Source organism: Hyla sarda, chromosome 8 (assembly GCF_029499605.1).
Source record: "Hyla sarda isolate aHylSar1 chromosome 8, aHylSar1.hap1, whole genome shotgun sequence".
Taxonomy (NCBI): domain Eukaryota; kingdom Metazoa; phylum Chordata; class Amphibia; order Anura; family Hylidae; genus Hyla; species Hyla sarda.
Window position 1 is genome coordinate 81,434,915 of NC_079196.1, and position 23,120 is coordinate 81,458,034.

The following is a 23,120-nucleotide window of genomic DNA, read 5'->3' on the forward strand; positions in this document are numbered from 1 at the left end:
GATTCCTGTCAGAATTAATTCCACTCAGAAGTGCGGGAGTGTGAGAAAAGAACTGCTTTCTGCTTGCTGGAGATTATGGCTCCAGCAAACAGAAAGCACATTCCCAAACCCCCTCCAGTCACATTCCCCCCTTGTCACATTCCTCCCCCCCCCCCCTCCTGTCACATTCCTCCCCCCCCTCCTGTCACATTCCCCCCCTTGTCACATTCCCCTCTCCCCCCCTCCTGTCACATTCCTCTCCCCCCTCCTGTTACATTCCCCCCTGTCACATTCCCCTCTCCCCCCCTCCTGTCACATTCCTCTCCCCCCTCCTGTCACATTCCCCCCTTGTCACATTCCCCTCTCCACCCCCTCCTGTCACATTCCTCTCCCCCTCCTGTCACATTCCCCCCTTGTCACATTCCCCTCTCCCCCCCCCTCCTGTCACATTCCTCTCCCCCCTCCTGTCACATTCCCCCCTTGTCACATTCCCCTCTCCCCCCCCTCCTGTCACATTCCCCCCTTGTCACATTCCCCTCTCCCCCCCCTCCTGTCACATTCCTCTCCCCCCTCCTGTCACATTCCCCCCTTGTCACATTCCCCTCTCCACACCCTCCTGTCACATTCCTCTCCCCCCTCCTGTCACATTCCCCCCTTGTCACATTCCCCTCTTCCCCCACCTCCTGTCACATTCCTCTCCCCCCTCCTGTCACATTCCCCCCTTGTCACATTCCCCTCTCCACCCCCTCCTGTCACATTCCTCTCCCCCCTCCTGTCACATTCCCCCCTTGTCACATTCCCCTCTCCCCCCCCCTCCTGTCACATTCCTCTCCCCCCTCCTGTCACATTCCCCCCTTGTCACATTCCCCTCTCCCCCCCCTCCTGTCACATTCCTCTCCCCCCTCCTGTCACATTCCCCCCTTGTCACATTCCCCTCTCCCCCCCTCCTGTCACATTCCTCTCCCCCCTCCTGTCACATTCCCCCCTGTCACATTCCCCTCTCCCCATCCTCCTGTCACATTCCTCTCCCCTCCCCTGTCACATTCCCCCCTTGTCACATTCCCCTCTCCACCCCCTCCTGTCACATTCCTCTCCCCCCTCCTGTCACATTCCTCCCTTGTCACATTCCCCTCTCCCCCCCCCCCTCCTGTCACATTCCTCTCCCCCCTCCTGTCACATCCCCCCCCTCCTGTCACATTCCTTTCCCCCCTCCTGTCACATTCCCCCCTTGTCACATTCCCCTCTCCCCCCCCCCTCCTGTCACATTCCTCTCCCCCCTCCTGTCACATCCCCCCCCCCTCCTGTCACATTCCTTTCCCCCCTCCTGTCACATTCCCCCCTTGTCACATTCCCCTCTCCCCCCCCCCCCCTCCTGTCACATTCCTCTCCCCCCTCCTGTCACATTCCTCTCCCCCCTCCTGTCACATCCCCCCCCCCCCCCCCCACTCCTGTCACATTCTTGTACTGCAGTAATACACCGGGCTTAATTCCCAGGCGGATTTCAAATCTTCCACGGGACCTGGGAAACCTAGTGTATTACTGCAGAACAAGACCTCTCCCCATCAACCAATCACTGGCTTGACACGTGACACCACTGCGGCCAGTGATTGGCTGAAAAGGAAAGGTCCTAGTGTACCAAGAAGAGAGGAAACTCCAGAACACACGGAGACGAATCTGAAGGGACTGGGACAAGGTGAGCAAAATGTTAATGTTTTATTTTTCTCCCTGCACACTTTGCTCAGTGTTTTTCAAGCAGGGTTCCTCCAGCTGTTTTGAAACTACTACTCCCAGCATGCCCGGACAGCATTTGCCGGTTGGGGCATGCTGAGAAGTGTAGTTTTGCAACAACTGGAGGCACCCTGGTTGGGAAATAGTTTGCACAAACTTGAACACGTTTTTTGCAGCATCTTGTAGCTGCCGGTTAAAAAACAACACAAAACCCGAGTAATGTGGTCGGGAAAATTGGTGAATATGTGTGAAAGTAAGGTTTTTGTCGGGGAACGCCCCTTTTTAGGCTTTTCAGCAAGCCGAGTCGGGTGGTTCGGGAATTAGTGTTGCAACATGTCGCACATTGTCTGAGCCATGGCGCAGACAATGTGCGACAACATAAACACGACAAATGCTGTCGGTTTGGCGATAGAAAATGAGGGCCAATATGTTTATAAATACCCGCCACAAACTGGTCTCAAATAATGTATAATCAAAATGTTTGTCATTTTAAGTGTTTTTTCTAATTACAAGGGCACAATTTAAAGAGGACATGTGGCTTCTCCTGATATATCTGTTTCAGTAAATATTTGTACTCTTCATAAAACAACAAATCCGAAGCATCTTTTGTTAGATCTCTACATTGTGCTGATCATCTGTTAAATTGACAATTCAGTGTTTCAAGTCAGGGTTGTTTTCCAGTGAAATCAATGTCCAATCAATTCTGACTGTGTAAGGCACACCCCTTTAACAAGAGGTAGTTGTAACACCCATTTGTCTATTTATTTATTTATTCATACATGTCTAGGGGAAATAACCGAGGAAAAGCACAGCATAAGGTCCTAAGAATACAAGAATTGTTCTTTCGTAGAGAATACAAGTACAGCGTAGTTACTAAACTAGACATGTCAGGAGAGGCCACAAATCCTCTTTAAAATTAGCACACAGACTTGTCAATCCAAGTCTGTATGCTAATATCTATGATATGTAAATTTACTGTATAATAAAGTACCAATAAAAGTATGATATTTCTGTGTTTCTATGGTTTTTATGAATCAAATATTAGGCATGCATGGAAAGTATATAACAAGGGAAGTTCTTAGTGTTGGTTTTAGAAATCTTAGTCATTCCTTGAGACATTAAATTATGACACACTCATTTATAGCAAAACCTAATGTACTTACACTGATACATGGAAAATCTTGTATTACTCATATTTTGGTTCCCAAGCAATAAGATGTAGAAACATGATTTGTGCTTCACACACAATAATTCCATAATCTTTGGCTTTGTTGTATCCTAGCATAACTGGACAAGAAAACTAACAAAGTTATTCCATTAAAAATGTATACCATGCCAAAATGTCTCCTGTTTTTTCTGTTTATTTGTATATGGTTAGACACCTGGTCTCAATTTAAGCAAGCAAAGCCTTGTCAACAGAGTTTGCCATGAACTATGGATTACCTTTGATTATTGGCATTTGGTTTATGTACTCTACATTACCCAAAGTAGGACATTTTGTCCTAGAATGATTGGCATTAATACTCCACCACTTACACAGATTGAAACCATATGTAAAACTTTGTCAATTTGTTATATCCACTTGCACTTAGGCCAATATGTTGTTGTCATCTTGTATATTTAATAACAATAATATTCAATGAAACATTTGGAGACACCTGACTAAAAACAAATAAAATATTTTTTTAAATAAAATAATAATACTTAAACTTATACTTATGTTTGTCTTTTGGGCAAATATTAATAGGAAATGTGATGCTTTATTTTAAAAATGAGGAAAGAGCTTTTAAAGAGTTCACCATTCTATCAAAAAAAGTTTTCATAATGGCTGGGCAGAGCCTGTCCGCTGAGCTGGATGGCTGCTTGCCTGAGCTGCTCTCCACAGCCGCAACCTAAACCTGCTTAAAAAAGCCACGTACAGCTGCTAAAATGGGTAGAGTGGACAAGGAAAATGAAGGCAATACCCCTGGCACAACCAAGGGGCAAAAAAATCAAGCAGATATGGCCAAATTCCTCAAGAAAAAGCTGGATAAGAGTCTGGCACGGCTCTCCAAGATGGCACCGGCTCCCACCAGTTAAGCTGTGAGGGAAGATGAGTTGGACGCTGAAAGCTATTATGGAAGCCAGGCCGATTCTGGGGGGCGAGGACCCTAAGATTTCTCTGTCTAAATCTCTCATCAAGATAACCGTGCAATAGGCTGTAGCTAAATCAATGCAAACAGCGTTTAATCCGTGCTACAAGAGCTAGCTGAAATCAAGACTGAGGTCCGCCATATTGGGGCCGCACAGAGCACCTGGAAGCTGCAGTATACAGACACATGGAGAGATTTATCTTTGCTGTTAGAGCATTTTTTTGGTCTATGTTTTGGCGCAGTTCAGGCGCAAGAAACATATTTAGCGACTTTTTTGCACCTTTTGATATAGACTGTTTCACTCTTTTTGCCTACCAGTATAACTTTTTCTTTTTGACCATGCAGTGGTCACGTATTTATCATTTGCGACTTTTGTCAAAAGTCGCTATTTTGTGCGCCAAGGCACTTTTTTTTAGGCGCAAAGCTACACCACCTACCAGTAGGCGTGAGAATCACTTCTATCTTCCGCAATTCAACCTTCAACTTCTTGTGGATGACAGCGTCCCACTCCCCTTCTGTTCTAAATTGCAAGTTAAAATGTGGAGGAAGCTCTGTGAAAATACCTAACCTGCCAAATTCAGGACCCGGGAAAGTGTCTACAAGCATCTAGAAAAGTGTATGTGGCAGAGCTTTTCCCACCACAGCAGAGCTGCGCAAAATTCATCATCCTGCTGCAAATTCTTGATAAATAAGATGACCCATCACCCAAAGAAATGTTGGAAAATAGCTCTACCATAGACATTCTTTGATAAATCTGGGCCACAGTCTCCTTCTGCGACTGCACTGCGCACCAGCTCCAACACCAGATGGGAGATTCATCAAAACCTGTCCAGAGGAAAATTGCCCAGTTGCCTATAGCAACCAATCAGGTCGCTTCTTTCATTTCTAACAGGGCCTCTGCAAAATGAAAGAAGTGATCTGATTGGTTGCTATGGGCAACTGGGCAATTTTCCTCTGCACAGGTTTTGATAAATCTCCACCCAGGAGAACCAGCTCAATAGAGCTTTCCTCATGCTAGAGGACCAGGAAAATAGGAGTAGGAGAAAAAATGTACGCAGTAAAGGCATACCGGAATCCTTTGCACAGGAGGCTCTCCCAGCTGTGACAAGATGGATCTTTACCACGTTGCTGGGGGAAGACAGAGCTGCCGCCATCATTATTGAGTGGGTCCACCGGGCCCTGCATCCTAAGCCCTCACCCGATGAACCACCTAGGGATTTGGTATGTGGGCTCTTGAGCTGCGGCCATTTTGAAAGCTAATCGGGAGACTGAGAATCTCTACTTTTTGATGGCCTACCTGTTCAGATATTTCAGGACATTGCTCCTTCCACACTGGCAAAACGCAGGATTCTGCGTAAATTGAGGCTCCCATATATGTGGCTCTTTCCTTTTGGCTTCTCCATCCTGAAAGATGGAAAACGCCTTGCCATTCATTCTCCTGACGACTTGGAAAAGGTCTGGCCCTTCTTGGGCATTCAGCCGATTGAGATACCATCTTGGTTACCAGTTCAAATGTGCCACACACTGCCGCTGCTCCCTAAGCTCCTGCCATGGATGAGAACTGACGGGATGAAATCTCCGAAAGCATGGAAGTAGTCAATGAAACAGCAGAAGCTCTACAACAGCGTTCCTCCCTGAGATGCCGCTTCGGTCTGCCCAAGAGTTAGTTCTGCAGGACTGCCTGTATTGCCACTATGAGGATCGCTCCAGGTGAACCTGTTCGCTTTGTACCTGTTTTTCTTTTATTTTTACCTCTGATGGACATAATGAGGTGGCACCCTATCTTTGCATGCGTTTTGCTTTTATCCCCCCCCCCCCCCATTTTTACTCTTCTGCTCCAACCATACCATAATCCCATATTCCCTTACCTAGTCCCTGTCTGGCTATGATAGAATGCTACACCTATGATGTATATCTCAGATCGTGGATTAATGGGTCTTGATCGGGACTGGACTGGTTCTATGCTGCAACCATCAGGAGCTGACACTTGCCAGTTCCCAAGCTGCTGCGGTGGGGTGTGTGCACTATCCAGACCAGGCGACACCAGAATCTACGTGTTTGAGTATTGCATTATTAATATTTCAGGCATCTCTGTCTCATATTACCTGTATAAGACCTGCATTTTATGTTGTCTCCTATGCTTATTGGACATTCTCTGCTCAGGTGCACTACCCCTTCCTTTCTCCTATGCCTCCCCCACCCCCCCATTCCCCCTCCCCCTTTTTCTCAACCCCCTCCGCCCCCACACACACTTTTTTCAATGATTCCAAATCTCATAAGCAAATTTTCTCTAGTCTAATTGATTTTTTCTGTTCTTTATCTCTTCTTTCTTACTCTCTTTTTCCTTTTACTCCTCTTTCCCATCTTTGTTTGCTTTTCTTCTCCCTACCCTCCTCCCATCCATCTCCTTCCTGGTCCTTAATCACTCATTTGTCCTTTGCCTCAATCTATTACCGCTATCCCATTGCCCGATGCAGCAGTTCTGATGGCTTCTTTTAAATTTCTCTATTACAATGTTAAAGGGTTTAATGCTCCCTGTAAGTGCCACATTGTACTCTCTTTGTTAAAAAAGGAGCAAGTTTGAGTGGCCTTCTTGCAGGAAACACATTTCAAAAAAGAAAGAATATCTAAACTGCCGACTAACTATTTCTTCTCTTGGCTTCATAGTGGAACCAATAATTCTTCTAAAGATGCTTTCATTGGGGTGAAGAGAGAGGTTCCTTTTTCCTGGACCGCATGTCATGATTCTGGCGACGGAAGAGCCTTGTTCTTAAAAGGTAAGGTTGGATCCATACTTTACACCTTTGCATCACTGTACGCTCCAAATAAGAAACAAGTTCCTTGACTGCTCAGGACGCTGAAGGAGTTGCGAGCTTTCGCAAAGGGTCCTATAATACTAGGAGCTGATCTCAATATTACTCTAGATCCAACCTGGGACTCCTCTATGCTGTATTCCCCCCTTGCCCTGTGCACTCTAAAAAACAAGCTTCATGAAATGGGTCTCACTAAATCTTGGAGGCTCATGCATCCTGGAGAATACACTTTCTCCTTTTACTCCAACTTTCCCCATTCTGCACAGCGTCTACATTATATCCTGTGTCACGAAAGCACACTGGCCTCTGTCCAGACCTCAGACATAGGCCCGAGGACTTTGTCTGACCATTCACCAGTGCACACTACTTTCACACTTTCCCATCTACCAAGAAGAGACTGGACATGGCACTTAAAGGGGTACTCCGGCCCAAATACATCTTATCCCCTATCCAAAGGATAGGGGATAAGATGTATGATCGCGGGGGTCCTGCCAATGGGGACCCCCTCAATCTGTCATTCCGCACCCATCTTCGTGAGCTCTCCGCAGCGCGTCACGACACTCCAGCCTCGTGGTCGTCACACTTCACACTTGGAGCCTCCAGCACTGTGGAGAGCTCACAAAGGTGGGTGCAGAATGAAAGATTGCGGGGGTCCCCAGCGGCGGGACCCCCACGATCATACATCTTATCCCCTATCCTTTGGATAGGGGATAAGATGTATTAGGGCCAGAGTTCCCCTTTAACCCCTTAAGGACGCAGGACGTACTCAAACGGCCCCTTTTCCGAGTCCTTAAGGACTCAGGACGTTTGAGTACGTCCTGTCAAATCCCGGCCCCCCGCCGCTAGCTGGAGGGGAGCCGGTGCCCGATGCCTGCTGAAATCGTTCAGCAGGCATCGGGGCATATTGCCCAGGGGGGTCATTATGCCCCCCCATGTCGGCGATGGCCGCAGATCGCTGGACAATTCAGTCCAGCGATCTGCGGCAGGAATTACAGGCTGTTCGGGGCCGTCTCCGACGGCCCCAAACAGCCAGAGCCTGCAGGGGTGAGGTGGCACTGGTGCCACCTCACGATCGCCCTGATTCGTCGGCCGGTTTCGGGAGCTGTAGTTATGCAACAGCAGGAGGCAGACCACAACAACTCCCAGCATGCCCTTATGGGCATGCTGGGACTTGTAGTTTTGCAACAGCTGGAGGCACATTTTTTCTATGGAAAAGTGTACCTTCAGCTGTTGTGTAACTACAACTCCCAGCTTGCACAAACAGCTACAGTGCATGCTGGGAGTTGTAGTAGTGCATCTGCTGGTTGCATAACTACAACTCCCAGCATGCCCGTTGGCTGTCGGTGACTGCTGGGAGTTGTAGTTTTGCAACAGCTGAAGGCACACTGAGTTATGTAGCAAACCAGTGTGTCTCCAGCTGTTGCATAACTGCAGTCCCCAGCATCCCCAGCCAAAGTAGTATGCCTCCAGCTGTTGCATAACTACAAGACCCAGCATGCCCTTCCGCTGTCCGTACATGCTGGGGGTTGTAGCTTTTGCAACAGCTGAAGGCACACTGGTTGCAAAACACTGAGTTTGTTTCCAAACTCGGTGTTTCACAACCAGTGTGCCTCCAGCTGTTGCAAACTACAACTCCCAGCATGTACGGACAGCGGAAGGGCATGCTGGGTCTTGTAGTTATGCAACAGCTGGATGTTTCCCCCCCCCCCCAATGTGAATGTACAGGGTACACTCACATGTATGGAGGATTACAGTAAGTATCTGGCTGCAAGTTTGAGCTGCAGCAAATTTTCTGCCGCAGCTCAAACTGCCAGCGAGAAACTACTGTGAACCCCCCGCCCATGCGACTGTACCCTAAAAACACTACACTAACACACAATAAAATAAAAAGTAAAAAACACTACATATACACATACCCCTACACAGCCCCCCTCCCCAATAAAAATGAAAAACGTCTGGTACGCCACTTTTTCCAAAACGGAGCCTCCAGCTGTTGCAAAACAACTACTCCCAGTATTGCCAGATAGCCACGGACTGTCTAGGCATGCTGGGAGTTTTACAACAGCTGGAGGCACCCTGTTTGGGAATCACTGGTGTAGAATACCCCTATGTCCACCCCTATGCAATCCCTAATTTAGGCCTCAAATGCGCATGGCGCTCTCACTTTGGAGCCCTGTCGTATTTCAAGGCAACAGTTTAGGGACACATATGGGGTATCGCCGTACTCGGGAGAAATTGTGTTACAAATTTTGGGGGGTACTTTCTGCTTTTACCCTTTTAAAAAATGTAAAATTTTTGGGAAAAGAGGCATTTTAGGTAAAAAAAACATTTTTTTTTTTACATATGCAAAAGTCGTGAAACACCTGTGGGGTATTAAGGTTCACTTAACCCCTTGTTACGTTCCCCGAGGGGTCTAGTTTCCAAAATGGTATGCCATGTGTTTTTGTTTTGCTGTTCTGGCACCATAGGGGCTTCCTAAATGCGGCATGCCCCCAGAGCAAAATTTGTTTTCAAAAAGCCAAATGTGACTCCTTCTATTCTGAGACCTGTAGTGCGCCAGCAGAGCACTTTTCACCCCCATATGGGGTGTTTTCTGAATCGGGAGAAATTGGGCTTCAAATTTTGGGGGGTATTTTCTGCTTTAACCCTTTGTAAAAATGTAAATTTTTGGGGAAACCAAGCATTTTAGGTAAAATTTTTTTTTTTTTTACATATGCAAAAGTTGTGAAACCCCTGTGGGGTATTAAGGTTCACATTACCCCTTGTTACGTTCCCCGAGGGGTCTAGTTTCCAAAATGGTATGCCATGTGGGGTTTTATGCTGTCTTGGCACCATAGGGGCTTCCTAAATGCGGCATGCCCCCAGAGCAAAATTTCCTTCAAAAAAGCCAAATCTGACTCCTTCTCTTCTGAGACCTGTAGTGCGCCAGCAGAGCACTTTTCACCCCCATATGGGGTGTTTTCTGAATCGGGAGAAATTTGGCTTCAAATTTTGGGGGGTATTTTCTGCTATTACCCTTTTTAAAAATGTAAAACTTTTGGGAAACCAAGCATTTTAGGGAAATTTTTTTTTTTTTTTTTACATATGCAATAGTCGTGAATCACCTGTGGGGTATTAAGGTTCAATTTACCCCTTGTTATGTTCCCCAAGGGGTCTAGTTTCCAAAATGGTATGCCATGTGGGTTTTTTTGCTGTTCTGGCACCATAGGGGCTTCCTAAATGTGACATGCTCCCCAAAAACCATTTGTCGCTCCTTCCCTTCTGAGCCCTCTACTGCGCCCGCCGAACAATTAACATAGACATATGAGGTATGTGCTTACTCGTGAGAAATTGGGTTTCAAATACAAGTAAAAATTTTCTCCTTTTTACCCCTTGCAAAAATTCAAAAATTGGGTCTACAAAAACATGCGAGTGTAAAAAATGAAGATTGTGAATTTTCTCCTTCACTTTGCTGCTATTCCTGTGAAACACCTAAAGGGTTAAAACGCTGACTGAATGTCATTTTTAATACTTTGGGGGGTGCAGTTTTTATAATGGGGTCTTTTATGGGGTATTTCTAATATGAAGATCCTTCAAATCCACTTCAAACCTGAACTGGTCCCTGAAAAAAAGCGAGTTTCAAAATTTTGTGAAAAATTGGAAAATTGCTGCTGAACTTTGAAGCCCTCTGGTGTCTTCCAAAAGTAAAAACTCGTCAATTTTATGATGCAAACATAAAGTAGACATATTGTATATGTGAATAAAAAAAATATATTTGGAATATCCATTTTCCTTACAAGCAGAGAGCTTCAAAGTTAGAAAAATGCAAAATTTTCTAATTTTTCATCAAATTTTGGGATTTTTCACCAAGAAAGGATGCAAGTTACCAACAAATTTTACCACTATGTTAAAGTAGAATATGTCACGAAAAAACTGTCTCGGAATCAGATTGATAACTAAAAGCATTCCAGAGTTATTAATGTTTAAAGTGACAGTGGTCAGAATTGCAAAAAATGGCTGAGTCCTTAAGGTGAAAAAGGGCTCAGTCCTTAAGGGGTTAAATGACTCCCTTCTCTCTGACAGTGTCTAAACTCACATCCCACTTGCAGACCTTCATCGACATTTACCTAACTCCAGAGGTCTCTTAGACGATAGTGTCGGAGACGCATAAAGCCTATATGAGGGGTCTGTTAATCTCCCTGTTACGCCGAGCGCTCCGGGTCCCCGCTCCTCCCCGGAGCGCTCGCTACACTCTCGCCACTGCAGCGCCCCGGTCAGATCCACTGACCCGGTGCGCTGCGATACCGCCTCCAGCCGGGATGCGATTCGCGATGCGGGTGGCGCCCGCTCGCGATGCGCACCCCGGCTCCCGTACCTGACTCGCTCTCCGTCGGTCCTGTCCCGGCGCGCGCGGCCCCGCTCCCTAGGGCGCGCGCGCGCCGGGTCTTTGCGATTTAAAGGGCCACTGCGCCGCTGATTGGCGCAGTGGTTCTAATCAGTGTGTTCACCTGTGTACTCCCTATGTATACCTCACTTCCCCTGCACTCCCTCGCCGGATATTGTTGCCATTGTGCCAGTGAAAGCGTTTCCTTGTGTGTTCCTAGCCTGTGTTCCAGACCTCCTGCCGTTGCCCCTGACTACGATCCTTGCTGCCTGCCCCGACCTTCTGCTACGTCCGACCTTGCTTCTGTCTACTCCCTTGTACCGCGCCTATCTTCAGCAGTCAGAGAGGTTGAGCCGTTGCTAGTGGATACGACCTGGTCACTACCGCCGCAGCAAGACCATCCCGCTTTGCGGCGGGCTCTGGTGAACACCAGTAGTGACTTAGAACCGGTCCACTAGCACGGTCCACGCCAATCCCTCTCTGGCACAGAGGATCCACCTCCTGCCAGCCGGCATCGTGACAGTAGATCCAGCCATGGATCCCGCTGAAGTTCCTCTGCCAGTTGTCGCCGACCTCACCACGGTGGTCGCCCAGCAGTCACAACAGATAGCGCAACAAGGCCACCAGCTGTCTCAACTGACCGTGATGCTACAGCAGCTACTTCCACAGCTTCAGCAATCATCTCCTCCGCCAGCTCCTGCACCTCCTCCGCAGCGAGTGGCCGCTTCAGGCCTACGACTATCCTTGCCGGATAAATTTGATGGGGACTCTAAATTTTGCCGTGGCTTTCTTTCACAATGTTCCCTGCACTTGGAGATGATGTCGGACCAGTTTCCTACTGAAAGGTCTAAGGTGGCTTTCGTAGTCAGCCTTCTGTCTGGAAAAGCTCTGTCATGGGCCACACCGCTCTGGGACCGCAATGACCCCGTCACTGCCTCTGTACACTCCTTCTTCTCGGAAATTCGAAGTGTCTTTGAGGAACCTGCCCGAGCCTCTTCTGCTGAGACTGCCCTGCTGAACCTGGTCCAGGGTAATTCTTCCGTTGGCGAGTACGCCGTACAATTCCGTACTCTTGCTTCAGAACTATCCTGGAATAATGAGGCCCTCTGCGCGACCTTTAAAAAAGGCCTATCCAGCAACATTAAAGATGTTCTGGCCGCACGAGAAATCCCTGCTAACCTACATGAACTCATTCATCTAGCCACTCGCATTGACATGCGTTTTTCCGAAAGGCGTCAGGAGCTCCGCCAGGATATGGACTTTGTTCGCACGAGGCGTTTTTTCTCCCCGGCTCCTCTCTCCTCTGGTCCCCTGCAATCCGTTCCTGTGCCTCCCGCCGTGGAGGCTATGCAAGTTGACCGGTCTCGCCTGACACCTCAAGAGAGGACACGACGCCGCATGGAGAATCTCTGCCTGTACTGTGCCGGTACCGAACACTTCCTGAAGGATTGTCCTATCCGTCCTCCCCGCCTGGAAAGACGTACGCTGACTCCGCACAAAGGTGAGACAGTCCTTGATGTCAACTCTGCTTCTCCACGTCTTACTGTGCCTGTGCGGATATCTGCCTCTACCTTCTCCTTCTCTACCATGGCCTTCTTGGATTCCGGATCTGCAGGAAATTTTATTTTGGCCTCTCTCATCAACAGGTTCAACATCCCAGTGACCAGTCTCGCCAGACCCCTCTACATCAATTGTGTTAACAATGAAAGATTGGACTGTACCATACGTTTCCGCACGGAGCCCCTCCTAATGTGCATCGGACCTCATCACGAAAAAATTGAGTTTTTGGTCCTCCCCAATTTCACTTCCGAAATTCTCCTTGGACTACCCTGGCTTCAACACCATTCCCCAACCCTGGATTGGTCCACAGGGGAGATCAAGAGCTGGGGTACCTCTTGTTTCAAGGACTGCCTTAAACCGGTTCCCAGTACTCCCTGCCGTGACCCTGTGGTTCCCCCTGTAACCGGTCTCCCTAAGGCCTATATGGACTTTGCTGATGTGTTTTGCAAAAAACAAGCTGAGACTCTACCTCCTCACAGGCCTTATGACTGTCCTATTGACCTCCTCCCAGGCACTACTCCACCCCGGGGCAGAATTTATCCTCTGTCCGCCCCAGAGACTCTTGCTATGTCTGAGTACATCCAGGAAAATTTAAAAAAGGGCTTTATCCGCAAATCCTCCTCTCCTGCCGGAGCTGGATTTTTCTTTGTGTCCAAAAAAGATGGCTCCCTACGTCCTTGCATTGACTACCGCGGTCTTAATAAAATCACGGTAAAGAACCGCTACCCTCTACCTCTTATCTCTGAACTCTTTGATCGCCTCCAAGGTGCCCACATCTTTACCAAACTGGACTTAAGAGGTGCTTATAATCTCATCCGCATCAGGGAGGGGGATGAATGGAAAACGGCATTTAACACTAGAGATGGACACTTTGAGTATCTGGTCATGCCCTTTGGCCTGTGCAACGCCCCTGCCGTCTTCCAAGACTTTGTTAATGAAATTTTTCGTGATCTCTTATATTCCTGTGTTGTTGTGTATCTGGACGATATTCTGATTTTTTTCTGCCAACCTAGAAGAACACCGCCAGCATGTCCGCATGGTTCTTCAGAGACTTCGTGACAATCAACTATATGCCAAAATGGAGAAATGTCTGTTTGAATGTCAATCTCTTCCTTTCCTAGGATACTTGGTCTCTGGCCAGGGACTACAAATGGATCCAGACAAACTCTCTGCCGTCTTAGATTGGCCACGCCCCTCCGGACTCCGTGCTATCCAACGTTTTTTGGGGTTCGCCAATTATTACAGACAATTTATTCCACATTTTTCCACCATTGTGGCTCCTATCGTGGCTTTAACCAAAAAGAATGCCAATCCTAAGTCATGGCCTCCTCAAGCGGAAGACGCCTTTAAACGGCTCAAGTCTGCCTTTTCTTCTGCTCCCGTGCTCTCCAGACCTGACCCATCTAAACCCTTCCTATTGGAGGTTGATGCCTCCTCAGTAGGAGCTGGAGCGGTTCTTCTAAAAAAAAATTCTTCTGGGCATGCTGTTACCTGTGGTTTTTTTTCTAGGACCTTCTCTCCGGCGGAGAGGAACTACTCCATCGGGGATCGAGAGCTACTGGCCATTAAATTAGCACTTGAGCAATGGAGGCATCTGCTGGAGGGATCAAAATTTCCAGTTATCATTTACACCGATCACAAGAATCTCTCCTATCTCCAGTCTGCCCAACGGCTGAATCCTCGCCAGGCCAGGTGGTCTCTGTTCTTTGCCCGGTTTAATTTTGAAATTCACTTTCGCCCTGCCGATAAGAACATTAGGGCCGATGCTCTCTCTCGTTCCTCGGATGCCTCGGAAGTAGAGCTCTCTCCGCAACACATCATTCCTCCTGACTGCCTGATCTCCACTTCTCCAGCCTCCATCAGGCAAACTCCTCCAGGGAAGACCTTCGTCTCTCCACGCCAACGCCTCGGAATCCTCAAATGGGGTCACTCCTCCCATCTCGCAGGCCATGCGGGCATCAAGAAATCCATGCAACTCATCTCTCGTTTCTATTGGTGGCCGACTCTGGAGACGGATGTTGTTGATTTCGTGCGGGCCTGCACTGTCTGTGCCCGGGATAAGACTCCTCGCCAGAAGCCCGCTGGTCTTCTTCATCCTCTGCCTGTCCCCGAACAGCCTTGGTCTCTGATTGGTATGGACTTTATTACAGACTTACCCCCATCCCGTGGCAACACTGTTGTTTGGGTGGTCGTTGATCGATTTTCCAAGATGGCACATTTTATTCCTCTTCCGGGTCTTCCTTCAGCGCCTCAGTTGGCAAAACAATTTTTTGTACACATTTTTCGTCTTCACGGGTTGCCCACGCAGATCGTCTCGGATAGAGGCGTCCAATTCGTGTCAAAATTCTGGAGGGCTCTCTGTAAACAACTCAAGATTAAATTAAACTTTTCTTCTGCTTATCATCCTCAATCCAATGGGCAAGTAGAAAGAATTAACCAGGTCCTGGGTGATTATTTACGGCATTTTGTTTCCTCCCGCCAGGATGACTGGGCAGATCTTCTACCATGGGCCGAATTCTCGTATAACTTCAGAGTCTCTGAATCTTCTTCCAAATCCCCATTTTTCGTGGTGTACGGCCGTCACCCTCTTCCCCCCCTCCCTACTCCCTTGCCCTCTGGTTTGCCCGCTGTGGATGAAATAACTCGTGATCTTTCCACCATATGGAAAGAGACCCAAAATTCTCTCTTACAGGCTTCATCTCGCATGAAGAAGTTTGCTGATAAGAAAAGAAGAGCTCCCCCCATTTTTTCTCCCGGAGACAAGGTATGGCTCTCCGCTAAATATGTCCGCTTCCGTGTTCCCAGCTACAAATTGGGACCACGCTATCTTGGTCCTTTCAAAATTTTGTGCCAGATTAATCCTGTCTCTTACAAACTTCTTCTTCCTCCTTCTCTTCGTATTCCTAATGCCTTTCACGTTTCTCTTCTTAAACCTCTCATCATCAACCGTTTCTCTCCCAAACTTGTTTCTCCCACTCCTGTTTCCGGCTCTTCGGACATCTTCTCCGTAAAGGAGATACTGGCCTCCAAGAAGGTCAGAGGGAAAACCTTTTTTTTGGTCGATTGGGAGGGCTGTGGTCCTGAAGAGAGATCCTGGGAACCTGAGGACAATATCCTAGACAAAAGTCTGGTCCTCAGGTTCTCAGGCTCCAAGAAGAGGGGGAGACCCAAGGGGGGGGGTACTGTTACGCCGAGCGCTCCGGGTCCCCGCTCCTCCCCGGAGCGTTCGCTACACTCTCGCCACTGCAGCGCCCCGGTCAGATCCACTGACCCGGTGCGCTGCGATACCGCCTCCAGCCGGGATGCGATTCGCGATGCGGGTGGCGCCCGCTCGCGATGCGCACCCCGGCTCCCGTACCTGACTCGCTCACCGTCGGTCCTGTCCCGGCGCGCGCGGCCCCGCTCCCTAGGGCGCGCGCGCGCCGGGTCTTTGCGATTTAAAGGGCCACTGCGCCGCTGATTGGCGCAGTGGTTCTAATCAGTGTGTTCACCTGTGCACTCCCTATGTATACCTCACTTCCCCTGCACTCCCTCGCCGGATCTTGTTGCCATTGTGCCAGTGAAAGCGTTTCCTTGTGTGTTCCTAGCCTGTGTTCCAGACCTCCTGCCGTTGCCCCTGACTACGATCCTTGCTGCCTGCCCCGACCTTCTGCTACGTCCGACCTTGCTTCTGTCTACTCCCTTGTACCGCGCCTATCTTCAGCAGTCAGAGAGGTTGAGCCGTTGCTAGTGGATACGACCTGGTCACTACCGCCGCAGCAAGACCATCCCGCTTTGCGGCGGGCTCTGGTGAACACCAGTAGTGACTTAGAACCGGTCCACTAGCACGGTCCACGCCAATCCCTCTCTGGCACAGAGGATCCACCTCCTGCCAGCCGGCATCGTGACACTCCCTAGGCTCCAAAGTCAAAAGAGAAAGAACTAAGGAAATACCGTATCTGCCTTGTTAGGGTGGTTGTCTTCCCTGGAACATAGACATCCTGTCCCTCAGTCTCACACTGTCGCCAAGGAATTATCCTCAGTCAGGGACAAGCTGCAAGACCTTCTTAAAAAGAAATTTGCTGACAATGTGGTTTCTTTTGGCAAAAAAGTTTTATGCATGGGGACAAGGGGGGACGATTGATGACTGCTATGGTAAAAAAAAAATGATGGAAAAAGCTTTTATACCAGCCCTTGTGACGGATGCCAACCTTACAGTTACAGACACTGCGTCTATTGCCTCAGCATTTAGCGCTTCCTATGCTTCACTATACAACCCTGACCCCTCCCTGCCTAATGTTACTGACCATTTGCATGCTCAGTGTTCAGTGGAGGAGGTCCGCAGGGTAATGATGTTGTTTCCTATGGGAAAAAGTCTAGGTTACTACAGAACATTTCAAGATAACCTATTGCCTCGCCTTACCCAGTGGTGCAATGCACTTCTCGCAGGTAGCCTTCTACCCCCTCCCCCAGTCTCTACAAGCACACATAACTATTCTTCCCAAGGAACGTAAAGATCCTCTGCTCTGTTCAAGTTACAGGCCAATACCCCTCCTCAATCTGGATATAAAAATTTGGGCAAAATCTTGGCGATGAGAATGGGGGAAATTTTGACAGGCAGGGAGTGTAGACACAACGCACATAGAATGATGCACGCTATTCAGTATGCTACCTTACACATGATCCCCCTACTCCTTCTAGGCATTGGTGCCGAGAAGGCTTTTGACAAAGTATCTTGGGATTATTTATGCCATGTGCTTGCCAAACTAGGCTTCCTCGCTCCCTTTGTTGACGCGGTCATGTCCCTCTATAACAGCCCCAGTGCATAAATACGAGTCAATGGGATCCTCTCTCCCTCTTTTCTTATTCGAAATGGGACAAGACAGGGTTGTCCCCTGTCCCCTTCCCTGTACATTGTGGTGATAGAGACATCAGGGTCATACCCACCTGATGGCAGCTTATGCAGATGACCTGTTGATTCTAAATACTAATCCGGAGGAGGCGTTACCTAAAGTGCAAGAAATTATGAAGACTTATGGTGGTCTTTCCAACTCTAAGTTCAACTACTCAAAATCAGAAATCTTGAATGTCTCCGTTCCACAATCTTACATAAAGCATGCTCGCCATACAAATGGCCAGCACACGGTGTTACATATTTGAGGATCTCTTCCCCCCCCCCCCTTTGCTGAAGGACTTGTACATGCTTAACTATGTCCCACTGCTCAACTAGGTGAAGACACAAGTCAAGGCATATAGGCTACCTTATTTATCTTGGATGGTCAGAAAAAATTTACTCCAGATATTATGTCGTCTGTATTGTACATGTTGAAAATGGTCCCCATTGCCTTAGCTGCTCAGCACTTCCTCCATTGGAAATTACTATTTTCTAACTTCTTATGGTCAGGGAAAAAGCCTATAGTCTCTTACTGTGTTGGCGACTGAAGGCCTGGAGGCCTTGGTCTCCCTGATGTGGAGTAGTGGTATAAGGCTACACATCTTTAAAGATGGGCGGAAATGTTGTCTAACACTAGCCTTTTGCAGGGTCACAACCTGGAGTGCTTGCAACTCATTATGTCAAATGTATCCAAAGAGTGATCCCTCTGGATTTCTTCCAGATCCTCTCTGACCCATGTTACTAACCCCACAAGGTACTCTTCTGTTTAAGAAAGCTTATAATCGGACGAAGTATGGTCTTACCGATTCTAAACCAGCCCTTTCCCCAGCTTTACCTGGATCCCTTATCCCGTGCATACTACACCCCCTTGCTTCCACTATAGATGCAGTTTGGTCCTTACTTTGCACGACGACACCGAAAGACTTATTCCCAAATTGGCATGCAATGACTCGCGATATAATCCAAATGCTGATCTCCCCTTCTCCACTTAATTTCTTCCAGTCTTATTTAATCAGATGGGCTTGTTTTTCTCTTCTGAAGGTGTATGGTATAGGTGATGACCTCCCTTTGCTCTAGCTGCGACTCCCATTGAGGGGTGTCACAAATTTTCTATTTTTAGGTCTCATCTCCTAGATGACGAAGCAAGCTCACCCCCTTATATCTTTCTTTGTGGGACAAGGAATTGGGCATCTCTCTGTCTGCTGCAGACAAAAGACAAATTTTAGCGATTGTACACGGGTTCTCTAGATGTGTAAAACTGTACCATTGGGGTTTGTCCTCTTCCAATGTTTGCTGGAGATGCCATAGCAATATAGGCTCTCTTTCACATTTGTGGTAGCATTGCCCTGCACTAGCTACTTATTGGAGGTAAGTAGGGGAAGAGATTAACAAAGTAATTGGAAAGGAAGTCGTACTGACCCCCTCAGAGGTGCTACTGGGATTGTCTAGCCCTAGCTGCCCCTTGAACAAACACTCACTGGTGGTTCAAGTGCTCTTCGCTGCCAAGGCCCTCATTCCCTTATACTGGCAGCAGACTGACCCACCTACGGTTTAGCGCTGGATATCGAAAGTATCTCAGTTACATAGGATGGAGGAATTCGGGTAGAAAACAGACATGGTGCACATCTACAATCTTGTATAATGATCTGATTGCTTTTCAGCATAATATCAAAAACTAACAGGTTGTTAGTATACATTTTTGATCAAAAAGTACAAGCCCACTCGCCACGTAATGGCCACCTATTCAGAGTGGGTCCCTAACGTCCCTAGCATAAAATGGCGCAGCAACGGGCGGCGACCACCACCGCCGCGACACCAGTGCCCACGGGGGGGTTACAACCCACTGGTAGAGCGGCCCCAATGCCACTCAAACCAGTCTATGGGCCGCACCCGCCTGCAAACACAGCGCCACGGCATCAACGGACGCCGCCCAGCACCACACCAGTGTGAACAAGGTGTAATAGCTCACTTACCATGCTCTCCCAGTCAGACTGGGAGGCTGCTACCCGAATTCACATAGGATGGAGGAGCTTTCCAGCTGGAGTGACAACTCACATGATATTTTCTTAAAGACATGGTGGTCATGGCAGACATACTGTATAGGGCTACGATTCAACCGTTCCAATGCTGAGGTAGTTCCATCCTCCATTCCCCCCACACCCTCCCCAATACTCACCACTATTACTTAATCCTTATGACTACCGATCTTACTTACTACTCTTCTGGCTCCATTCCACTGCTCTTTCTGCCTTTCTTTTTTTCTTTTTCTTCTTCTCTTCTCCTTTTCTCCATTTTTCTTCTTCTGTCTCCTTGATTTTGGTTTTGTTTTTCCTTCTTCTTTTCTGTCCGTGTATTTCTTGGCTAAAAAAATCTCGCTCTTTAGAGGTTCTACCTCCTGTGAACAATTTACCTTAGCTGTACACTGTTATCCATTTAGTTGACTTTATGCTGAGTACACTACTTATGCTATGTGAGGGAGTAGTATGCCCTTTCTTATTTTGTTGCTTATTCATGCTTGGTAGGCCTGTGTGCCCCCTCATCTTTTTCTGTATGTGCATTTGTACTCAAATGTTTGTTTTTGTTAAAATATGAAAACCTTAAATAAAGAACTGATTAAAAAAAAAGTTTCCATAAGGCGTCGGTGAAATTTGAAGTAGGAAAATGTTATTAAAATTGCTTTATTGAATAAAGCTTAGTTGTATTATAAGATGGGTAGGGTTGTAAATAACTATATTCATTAGAGGACTTTTATTGCAAGAACTTAAAATGTTTGCTTAAGGTACACTGCAAAAAAACACAAAGCACTATGGAGGAAAACTATTATAGTTAAAGTTACTAGTCACTGAGATCTCCCATTGACTATATCTCAGATAGATACAAGTACCCAGCATACAAATCTCATCATCAACTGTTCCAAGTAGACTAGGTAGAGTACATCCGGTCTTAATGGTGAAATTGGTGTAAAAACAGTACTGAGAAAAAGACTTGTTTGGGTCAAGAAAGATAATGAACATCATATAGGTGGAAATCAGTTCGTTGGTCTGATGAAACCACATTTTCTATGTTTAGTTTTAAACTGCTGTGTCTTTTTAAGGCACATACCTCAAGATCTATTGGTGTGAGAGTTGACACTAGGCCTACCTGTCAGAAGTGAGTTCCCTGGCTTAACACTGGGATATGGAGGAGGAGTGGAGTCTAGGGCTTCCCCTGGTTTTCACCCTCTAACCCCAATACAACAATCTATACTTCACTGCAGGGAACCCACAGGTTGGCACCTGCAGACTGGTCTTCTATAGCATCTGCTGACAAATCCAAAAGAGAAGACAAAGAGCATACTCAGACAAGAAAGGTCGTGTTCTTTTACCATAGTGGATGGACTGAGGTCATTCAGGTGGACTTCTTACAATACTCAATAAAAAAATCAGGAGGTCAGGGCAGGTAAGCAATCAGATTATGAACAGGGTATACGGAACAGAGGAACTCACAGAAACCTTGAAGAATGATACCTCATAGCCTAATGTAAGCAATGGTTGGGGAAGAACTTCAGCATGCACTGTCCCTTTTAGATAACTAAAGGCAGTGTGTATGCACTATACAGTACCAGAGGCCCAGCAGGAGGAGCATGGTGACAAGTAGAACACAGGGAGGTCAGGGCAGTATGTAAATCCTGAGGAGAGAAGCAGAGACTGAGAGGAAAGCAGCCGTTGCAGTGGAGTGTAGCCCTGACAATAGTGCTTTGCAGATGGTGATTTATTTTAGAACTAAATGCACATGTAACCAGCATGGTTACCATAGAATTCTTTACTGTCACCTCATCCCATCTACTTTCCTCCTACATCTTTTTATTTCTAGCAAAACAATGAAGCATCAAAGACATCAACACTTTATTATAACTACTTGACAGAGAAATAGAGTGATAGAATGCTTGTGATCTAAACCTAAGTGGGATTGTTTGGGTTGAGTTCAGAGCAAGGGGAAAAGTAGCCAAAAAGTGCTAAGCATATAGACGGAACTGCATCTAGACGGTGAATATGTTAATGAAGCTGGTATCAATGGAAGGCTTGGCAAAGGATGAAACAAAAAATATATTAGACTGTTTGATCATTGCATGATTCCATGTATCAGTTTATTTAGTTGGGGTTTGTTGGGTTCTCTACTTTCATTCTAGAGAGATTTATTTAAAATATAAAGTGAAGCAACATTATGGTTTATATGTGTGTCCAAAGGCATGTGCAAGCAACCTGTATGCTTCAAACCGCCTGCACTAAAAGAATATATTAAGTGGAAAAACCCTTATAAGTAGCTGATTGCATTGGGGCTGACAGTTGGGATGTCCCGCGATCTCCCATACGGGGCTCGGGCTCGGTCTCAGCTCTGCTGCTGTAATGATGTTACGCACCCAGTATGTAAGCTAGTCGAAATACGCCCCCTCCATTCATTTCTATGGGAGAGGCAGAGACACCTGAACACTGTGTCTCCGACTCTTCCATAGAGATGAATGAAAGGTGGTGTGTTTCGACCAGCTTACATGCTGGGGCCGAGCCGGGGCCCTGGTACAGGAGATTGCGGGAGATCCCAGCTGTCAACCCACTGGGATCAGCTACCTATACCCTGCGGATAGGGGATATGTTTTTTCTAAAGGATAGGGGGTAAGATGTCTGATCACAGGGGTGTCGCCGCTGGGGACCCCCACATTCTAGCATGCGGCACCCACCTATAAGGGCTTCCGGAACCGCTGGAGGCCCTCAGGTCAATACCATCCCGACCACGGGGACGTAAGATCGTAACATCACGACTCCGCCCCCGTGTGACGTCACACCCGCCCTCTCAATGCAAGACTATGGGAGGGGGCGTGGAAGCTGTCACGCCCCCTCCCATAGACTTGCATTGAGGGGTCGGGGTGTGACGTCACACAAGGGCGGAGTCGTGACGTCACAATCTTACATCCCCGTGGTCGGATGGTATTGGCCTGAGGGCCTCCAGCGGTTCCGAAAGCCGTTACAGGTGGGTGCCGCATGGTAGAATGCGGGGGGTCCCCAGCGGTGATCAGACATCTTATCCCCTATCCTTCGAATAGGAGATAAGATGTCTAGGGGCGGAGTACCCCTTTAACAAACTAGAACCAATATTTATTAAGGTTGAATGCATACATATAACCGATCATACACAGGGATTATAAAGGGGAAAAAAAGCACACACAAAAAAACAATGCATTAAAGGAGAACCAAATTAAAGGGGTATTCCTGACAAGAAAAATAGTTCTTATCAACCTCTGTATGCCTTGGAGGAAGTTGTGGCATCTGTCCATATCAGTAACTGTCTAGAGCAGAAGAGGTAGGAGTGGCAGCAGAAAGCACTGTGTCTAGCTAGAAAGACCTGTGTAACACTCACGGTTCAGTAGACAGGAACTCTTTTGTAGTGGATCCACTGGACCTGTGTGGCAGATGACGCGGGCCGTGCCAGGGAGCAGAGTCTAAGGTGCTGCTGGTTTTCACCAGAGCCCGCCGCGAAGCGGGATGGTCTTGCTGCGGCAAGCGGTACCCAGGTCGCTACCTCTGGCATGACTCGACCACACAGATGGCTGAGGTGAAGAGAGGCACAAAAGGACATAGTCAGGATAGCAGGAGGTCAGGGCAGACGGCACATGTGCGTAGTCAGGAACGTAGCAGGAG

At 47.6% G+C, this 23,120-nt stretch overlaps 1 protein-coding gene across 1 annotated transcript in view; it reads left to right on the plus strand.

The window, feature by feature from the left end:
• Positions 1-1,623: 1,623 nt before the first annotated feature.
• The window catches only part of MLPH (melanophilin), a 190,016-nt gene continuing 168,519 nt past the window's right edge, over positions 1,624-23,120 (plus strand). The window contains exons 1-2 of the mRNA XM_056534921.1: positions 1,624-1,672; positions 6,507-6,616. The gene's annotated coding sequence lies outside the window, so the exon portion shown is untranslated. The remainder of the gene's footprint in view (positions 1,673-6,506; positions 6,617-23,120) is intronic.